Source organism: Triticum urartu, chromosome 7 (genome assembly GCF_003073215.2).
Source record: "Triticum urartu cultivar G1812 chromosome 7, Tu2.1, whole genome shotgun sequence".
In the NCBI taxonomy this organism is placed as follows: Eukaryota; Viridiplantae; Streptophyta; class Magnoliopsida; order Poales; family Poaceae; genus Triticum; species Triticum urartu.
Window position 1 is genome coordinate 137,183,045 of NC_053028.1, and position 6,787 is coordinate 137,189,831.

Here is a 6,787-nt window from a genome sequence, read left to right on the forward strand (position 1 = left end):
GGATACATAACAAAGCATGTAGTTTATTTTTTATAGAAATATTTAGAACTTTTTATTTTTTGCCTTAGCCCAATTTTCTCTTTCAAGACCTTTAACAAATGCCATTTGCACCACCTATGACGGGTATGAGGTATATTGTACTCCCTCCGTTTCAAAACATAAGTCTTTCTAGAGATCACAATAAATGACTACATACGAAGCAAAATGAGTGAATTTACACTCTAAAATATATCTACATATATCCGTATGTTGTAGTCCATTTGAAATGTCTAAAAAGACTTATATTTAAAAATAGAAGGAGTAGTTAGTAAAGCGTTTTGCATAGCTTTGCGTTGGTCTGTGGGTGTACAAAAGAAAAGTGATCAAACTAAGGCGAACATATGATAGCATGTATAGAACCTGGTAAGCTACAACTATGTAATCTCTCCGTCTCATAATATAAGAATGGTTTTTACATTAGTGTAATGTCAAAAACGCTTTTATATTATGAGACAGAGGGAGTACAAAACAACTTTTATAGTGTGACCTATCAATATAGTAGTAGGATGCTTCCCGTCCATCAAGTCAATAAAATGAACAGTGCTACAATGGGCTCCTCATCCTGTAATATGTAGTAGTAGTAAGTAGTTTGGAAGACGAACAGTGCTACAATGGATGAACAGACGATAGGTTTTCTTATTTATTGGGCATTGGCTCAAGCGCTAAGACTCCACACATCTCTGACTATACTTTTTCCGTTCCAAATTACTTGTCGTGGTTTTAATTAATTTAGAACTAAAACCACGACAAGTAATTTGAAACGGAGGAAGTAATTCTTGAACAGTATAAAGAAAAAAACTAGCCCCGCAGGCCTAGGGGTGTACGGTGTGCCAGCCCACCAGCATAACTAAGGAGATTAACGCAGGCCTCGGGCTGTTCAAGCCTTAACCTTTTTTTAATTCAAATAGTACACAGATCCACACGCAGCAGGCTGGACAATTGTACAACGTGGATCATAGGTTCGGCTAAACCATGGTCCAGAATTGCGCCTCCCCGTTTCTTAGGCATTCCTTTACATTCAGTTGTCCAAAGAACCCAGCTCAGGGCCTCTTTGATTCGCAGGATTTAAAAAATGCAGGAATAGAAAAAGTACATGGTTGGAGTGGCATGTCCATTTAAACTTTATAAGATTAGCAAGAGTGTTTGATCTCACAAGAAAAACAAAAGAGTCATAAAAAAGGGTGGAATACTACAAAAGATTTCATAGGAAAATAATCCTATAAATCAAATGATCAATATAGAAAAAATTCCTAAGGATTTAAATCCTATGAAATTATTTTGAACCAAAGGAGCCCTCAATATTTTCGACAATCCACTAAAATGAGGCATCACAAATTTTCCTTTGAATCAAAGGAGCCCTCAATATTTTTGTCAATTCACTAAAATGGGGCATCACAACTTTTTGGCTTTGCAATCACGGTAGCACCAAGGGGTAGTGGCACCATCCATGTGTTGGAAATATGAGCAAATTACTACGAGATTTAATCCGAATAAACAGAATATAAATCATGACCACGGCAGCATAGATTAAACTAATCATGCGAACTAGCATAGCGGATGAACATATCACATCTAGGGCACATACTAGAAGTATGAATTCTACCACAATCTCGAACAGGAAGAATAGAATCACATACGGTGCAGCGGGTGCAGCACCGCCAGCATTGACGTTGTCGCCCATGTCGTCGAGGACGAGGTTGCCGAGGTCGGGGAAGTAGTCGTCGTTCGCGAAGTCGTCGCTGCCAGCAGTCGCGTGAGTGCGCTCCCCAAAAACCTGATCGCCCCTCTCCCGTACAGGATCATGAGAGGCGGGGTTCCGGAGGCCTGCTGTCCCTTCTCGCTGTGCACGCCGGAAGGAGGGATGGAGAAGACTTGCTTGGCGGCGCAATGATCTGGAACGGTGGTGAGAAACCATAAGAAGCGGCGGCGGCTAGGATAGACGTCTGCCTGACTATATAGTGCGGACCGGGTAGGTCGTGGGAGTAAACCCCACGTCCGAGTCGTCACGATCCAAAAGAATCGGAAACGGTTCAGTAATTAACGCGTCTGTTAATTATTAATTAATGACTCATTAATTTTCCCATGCAGCAAAAATATAGACAACGTGCATAGCTCTGTCCTCGGCTCGGCTCAATCCCGCAACCCACGGCGCGTCGTGACGAGGCGTGGCGTGGCGTGGCGAGGCGAGCGAGGAGGAGGAGCGCGCATGTAGGTCTCCTCTTTTTATGCTTATACAAGTGGTAGAAGAGCTCACCTTATGAAGAGGTGCAACTCTCTCTCAACTTCCGGGGTGGGACTAAACTTTAGCCTCACTCACTCCACTCACATGTGTGCATGAATGGGCCAAGAGAATTTCAGAATTTTAGTTAGGCTTTGGGCCAAAGGCCTACTAGCAAAATTCCAACAATCCCTCACAAAGTCTCATTGGCACATCTCATCATTTAGTTCCAAAACATTGTTTTATATATCGGTGCTTAGTGGAGACTGTGAAGTTGAACTTCCACTTAGAAATTTATGCTACACTAGATCACAACTTGAATAGTGGACTATGCCTTGAACTACAAGTTTTCTATGAAACTAGTTTCACACAAATTCTTGACCGATACTGGGCTGCCGCAAGGCTTCCCCGCGGGTGAAGCGTATACGTCATACTCCAGAGCCTTTCATGAATTTATTAGAGAACACCCAATTCTCACAGACTGCGACGTTAACAGTAAAATTCATATAGGTGTGTTCCTCAGAAGATGTTCTGCAGGACAACATCTCTGCTTACCCGAATAAGCCACTTGGAACACATTAAGATAAGTATCAACCTGCCATGCAGATCAGGAGAGTATTGCATCTTCACGGAGTGGGATAATTAATATAGGGATACTCTCCTCCCAGCTGACCAACAGCTTGTCTCCCACTTCTACTTCACGGGATCTCCGATCACATAGAGTGGGTTACCACTATGGACAACTCATGCGGTGGGTCTCAAACCCATCTCCATCGATGTATTATCTATCACATTACGTGATAGACCCTTTGTGAAGGGATCTGCCAAGTTTTTCGACGTTTGGATATAATCCAACGTAATAACTCCGGAGTTCCTCAATTTTCTGACAGATTTTAGTCTCCTCTTCACATGCCTTGAGGACTTCATATTATCCTTAGAACTGTTTATCTTGACGATCACAGTTTGATTATCACAGTTCATCAGGATAGGGGGTATTGGTTTTTCAACCATAGGTAAGTCCATCAAGAGTTCATGAAGCCACTCTGCTTCAACAGTGGCAGTGTCTAATGTTGTGAGTTCTGCTTCCATAGTTGACCTCGTTAAGATGGTCTGCTTGCAAGACTTCCAGGAAACAGCGCCACCACCAAGTGTAAAAACATAACCACTTGTGGCCTTAATCTCATCAGCATCAGATATCCAATTTGAGTCACTATAACCCTCCAGTACCCTTGGATACCCGGTGTAGTGAATCCCATAGCTCGCGATGCCTTTCAAATAGCGCATAACTCTCTCAAACGCATGCCAATGATCATCTCCCGGTTTTGACACAAACCGACTCAGCTTGCTCACAACAAAAGAGATGTCAGGCCTCGTGGCACTCGCCAAATACATAAGCGAGCCAATAATCTGAGAATACCTCAGTTGATCTCTAGCAATCCGTCGATTCTTTCGAAGCAACACACTAGCATCATATGGAGTTGGAGAAGGCGTGCAGTCGCTATACCCAAAACGACTCAAGACCTTTTCCACATAATGAGACTGAAGCAGTGTGATCCCACCATTCTCATCTCTCAACAGCTTGATGTTTAAGATAACATCAGCTACTCCTAGATCCTTCATCTCAAAACAGCGAGATAAGAAATCCTTAACCTCCTTGATTAAATCAAGTTTGGTTCCAAAGATCAATATGTCGTCGACATACAGACAAAGAATAACTCCTTCGCCCCCACCATAGCGATAGTACATGCACTTGTCACCATCGTTTACTACAAAGCCGGCAACAGTTAATGTTCTTTCGAACTTCTCATGCCACTCCTTAGGAGCTTGTTTAAGGCCATATAAAGACTTTAATAACTTGCACACCTTTCCTTCCTGACCAGGTACTACAAAACCATCTGGCTGATCCATGTAAATTTCCTTCTTCAACTCTCCATTGAGGAAAGCCGTCTTAACGTCCATTTGATGAAAGAGAAGACCATGTGAGACAGCCAGTGATAGTAGCACCCGAATTGTGGTCAGTCTAGCCACGGGTGAGTAAGTATCAAAGAAGTCTTCACCTTCTTTCTGGGTATAACCCTTGGCCACAAGCCGTGCCTTGTACTTTTCAATCGTACCATCAGGTCTAAGTTTCTTCTTGAACACCCACTTACATCCTACAGGTTTGCACCCATAAGGACGGTCAGTGATCTCCCAGGTACCGTTAGCTAAGATGGAATCCATCTCGCTACGTACAGCTTCCTTCCAGTAGTCAGCATCAGGAGATGCATAGGCTTCTGAAATAGTCCTGGGTGTGTCATCCACGAGGTACACAATGAAATCATCACCAAAAGACTTTGCAGTCCTCTGTCTCTTACTCCTCACAGGAGTTCCATTGTTACCCTCAACAGGATTCTCAACGTGTTCCATCGCAATGGTGGGTTCAGGAATTACAGTGAATTCCTCACTAGATGGAGTAGGTATCTCCTGATTTGATGAACTCGACATATCCTTCATAGGAAATATGTCCTCAAAGAAAGTTGCATCATTTGATTCCATAATCGTACCAACATGCATGTCGGATACCTCAGATTTTATTATCAAAAATCTATAGCCGATGCTATGAAAAGCATAGCCCAGAAGAACACAATCCACGGTTTTTGGTCCAAGCTTGCGCTTCTTGGGAATTGGTATATTGACTTTCGCCAAACAACCCCAAGTACGTAGGTAAGAGAGTTTCAACCTTTTCCTTTCCCATTCCTCAAATGGAGTCATGGTCTTATGCTTTGTGGGAACTCGGTTTAGGACATGACACGCAGCCATTAGCGCCTCCCCCACCATTCATTGGATAGACCCGAAGTGTCTAACATGGTGTTAACCATATCAGTTAGAGTTCGGTTCTTTCTTTCGGCTACCCCATTTGACTGGGGTGAGTAGGGAGGCGTCCTCTCATGGATTATACCATGTTCCGCACAAAACAGATCAAATTCATTGGAAAAATACTCTCCACCACGATCGGACCTAAGCCGTTTAATTTTTCGATCAAGTTGGTTCTTTGCCTCAGCTTTATAGTTTTTAAAGAAAGTCAAAGCCTCATCTTTTGATTTCAGAAGATACACATAACAATATCTAGTGGAGTCATAAATCAACGTCATGAAGTATCTGAAGGAAATATGCCCTAGAGGCAATAATAAAGTTATTATTTATTTCCTTATATCATGATAAATGTTTATTATTCATGCTAGAATTGTATTAACCGGAAACATAATACATGTGTGAATACATAGACAAACAGAGTGTCACTAGTATGCCTCTACTTGACTAGCTCGTTAATCAAAGATGGTTATGGTTCCTAACCATGAACAAAGAGTTGTTATTTGATTAACAGGATCACATCATTAGGTGAATGATCTGATTGACATGACCCATTCCATTAGCTTAGCACCCGATCGTTTAGTATGTTGCTATTGCTTTCTTCATGACTTATACATGTTCCTATGACTATGAGATTATGCAACTCCCATTTACTGGAGGAACACTTTGTGTGCTACCAAACGTCACAATGTAACTGGGTGATTATAAAGGTGCTCTACAGGTGTCTCCAAAGGTACATGTTGGGTTGGCGTATTTCGAGATTAGGATTTGTCACTCCGATTGTCGGAGAGGTATCTTTGGGCCCTCTCGGTAATGCACATCACATAAGCCTTGCAAGCATTGCAACTAATGAGTTAGTTGTGAGATGATGTATTACGGAACGAGTAAAGAGACTTGCCGGTAACGAGATTGAACTAGGTATTGAGATACCGACGATCGAATCTCGGGCAAGTAACATACCGATGACAAAGGGAACAACATATGTTGCTATGCGGTCTGACCGATAAAAGATCTTCGTAGAATATGTAGGAGCCAATATGAGCATCCAGGTTCCGCTATTGGTTATTGACCAGAGACGTGTCTCGGTCATGTCTACATTGTTCTCGAACCCGTAGGGTCCGCACGCTTAAGGTTTCGATGACAGTTATATTATGAGTTTATGCATTTTGATGTACCGAAGTTTGTTCGGAGTCCCGGATGTGATCACGGACATGACGAGGAGTCTCGAAATGGTCGAGACATAAAGATTGATATATTGGAAGCCTATATTTGGATATCGGAAGTGTTCCGGGTGAAATCGGGATTTTACCGGAGTACCGGGAGGTTACCGGAACCCCCCGGGAGGTATATGGGCCTTAGTGGGCTTTAGTGGAAGAGAGGAGAGGTGGCCAGGGCTGGGCCGCGCGCCCCTCCCCCTAGTCCGAATAGGTCAAGGAGAGGGGGGCGGCGCCCCCCCCTTCCTTCTCTCTCTCCTCTTTCCCCCTCCCAAATCCTATTCCAACTAGGAAAGGGGGGAATCCTACTCCCGGTGGGAGTAGGACTCCTCCTGGCCGGCCGCACCCCCCTTTGATCCTTTATATACGGAGGCAGGGGGCACCCCTAGACACACAAGTTGATCCACGTGATCATATTCTTAGCCGTGTGCGGTGCCCCCTTCCACCATAGTCCTGGATAATATTG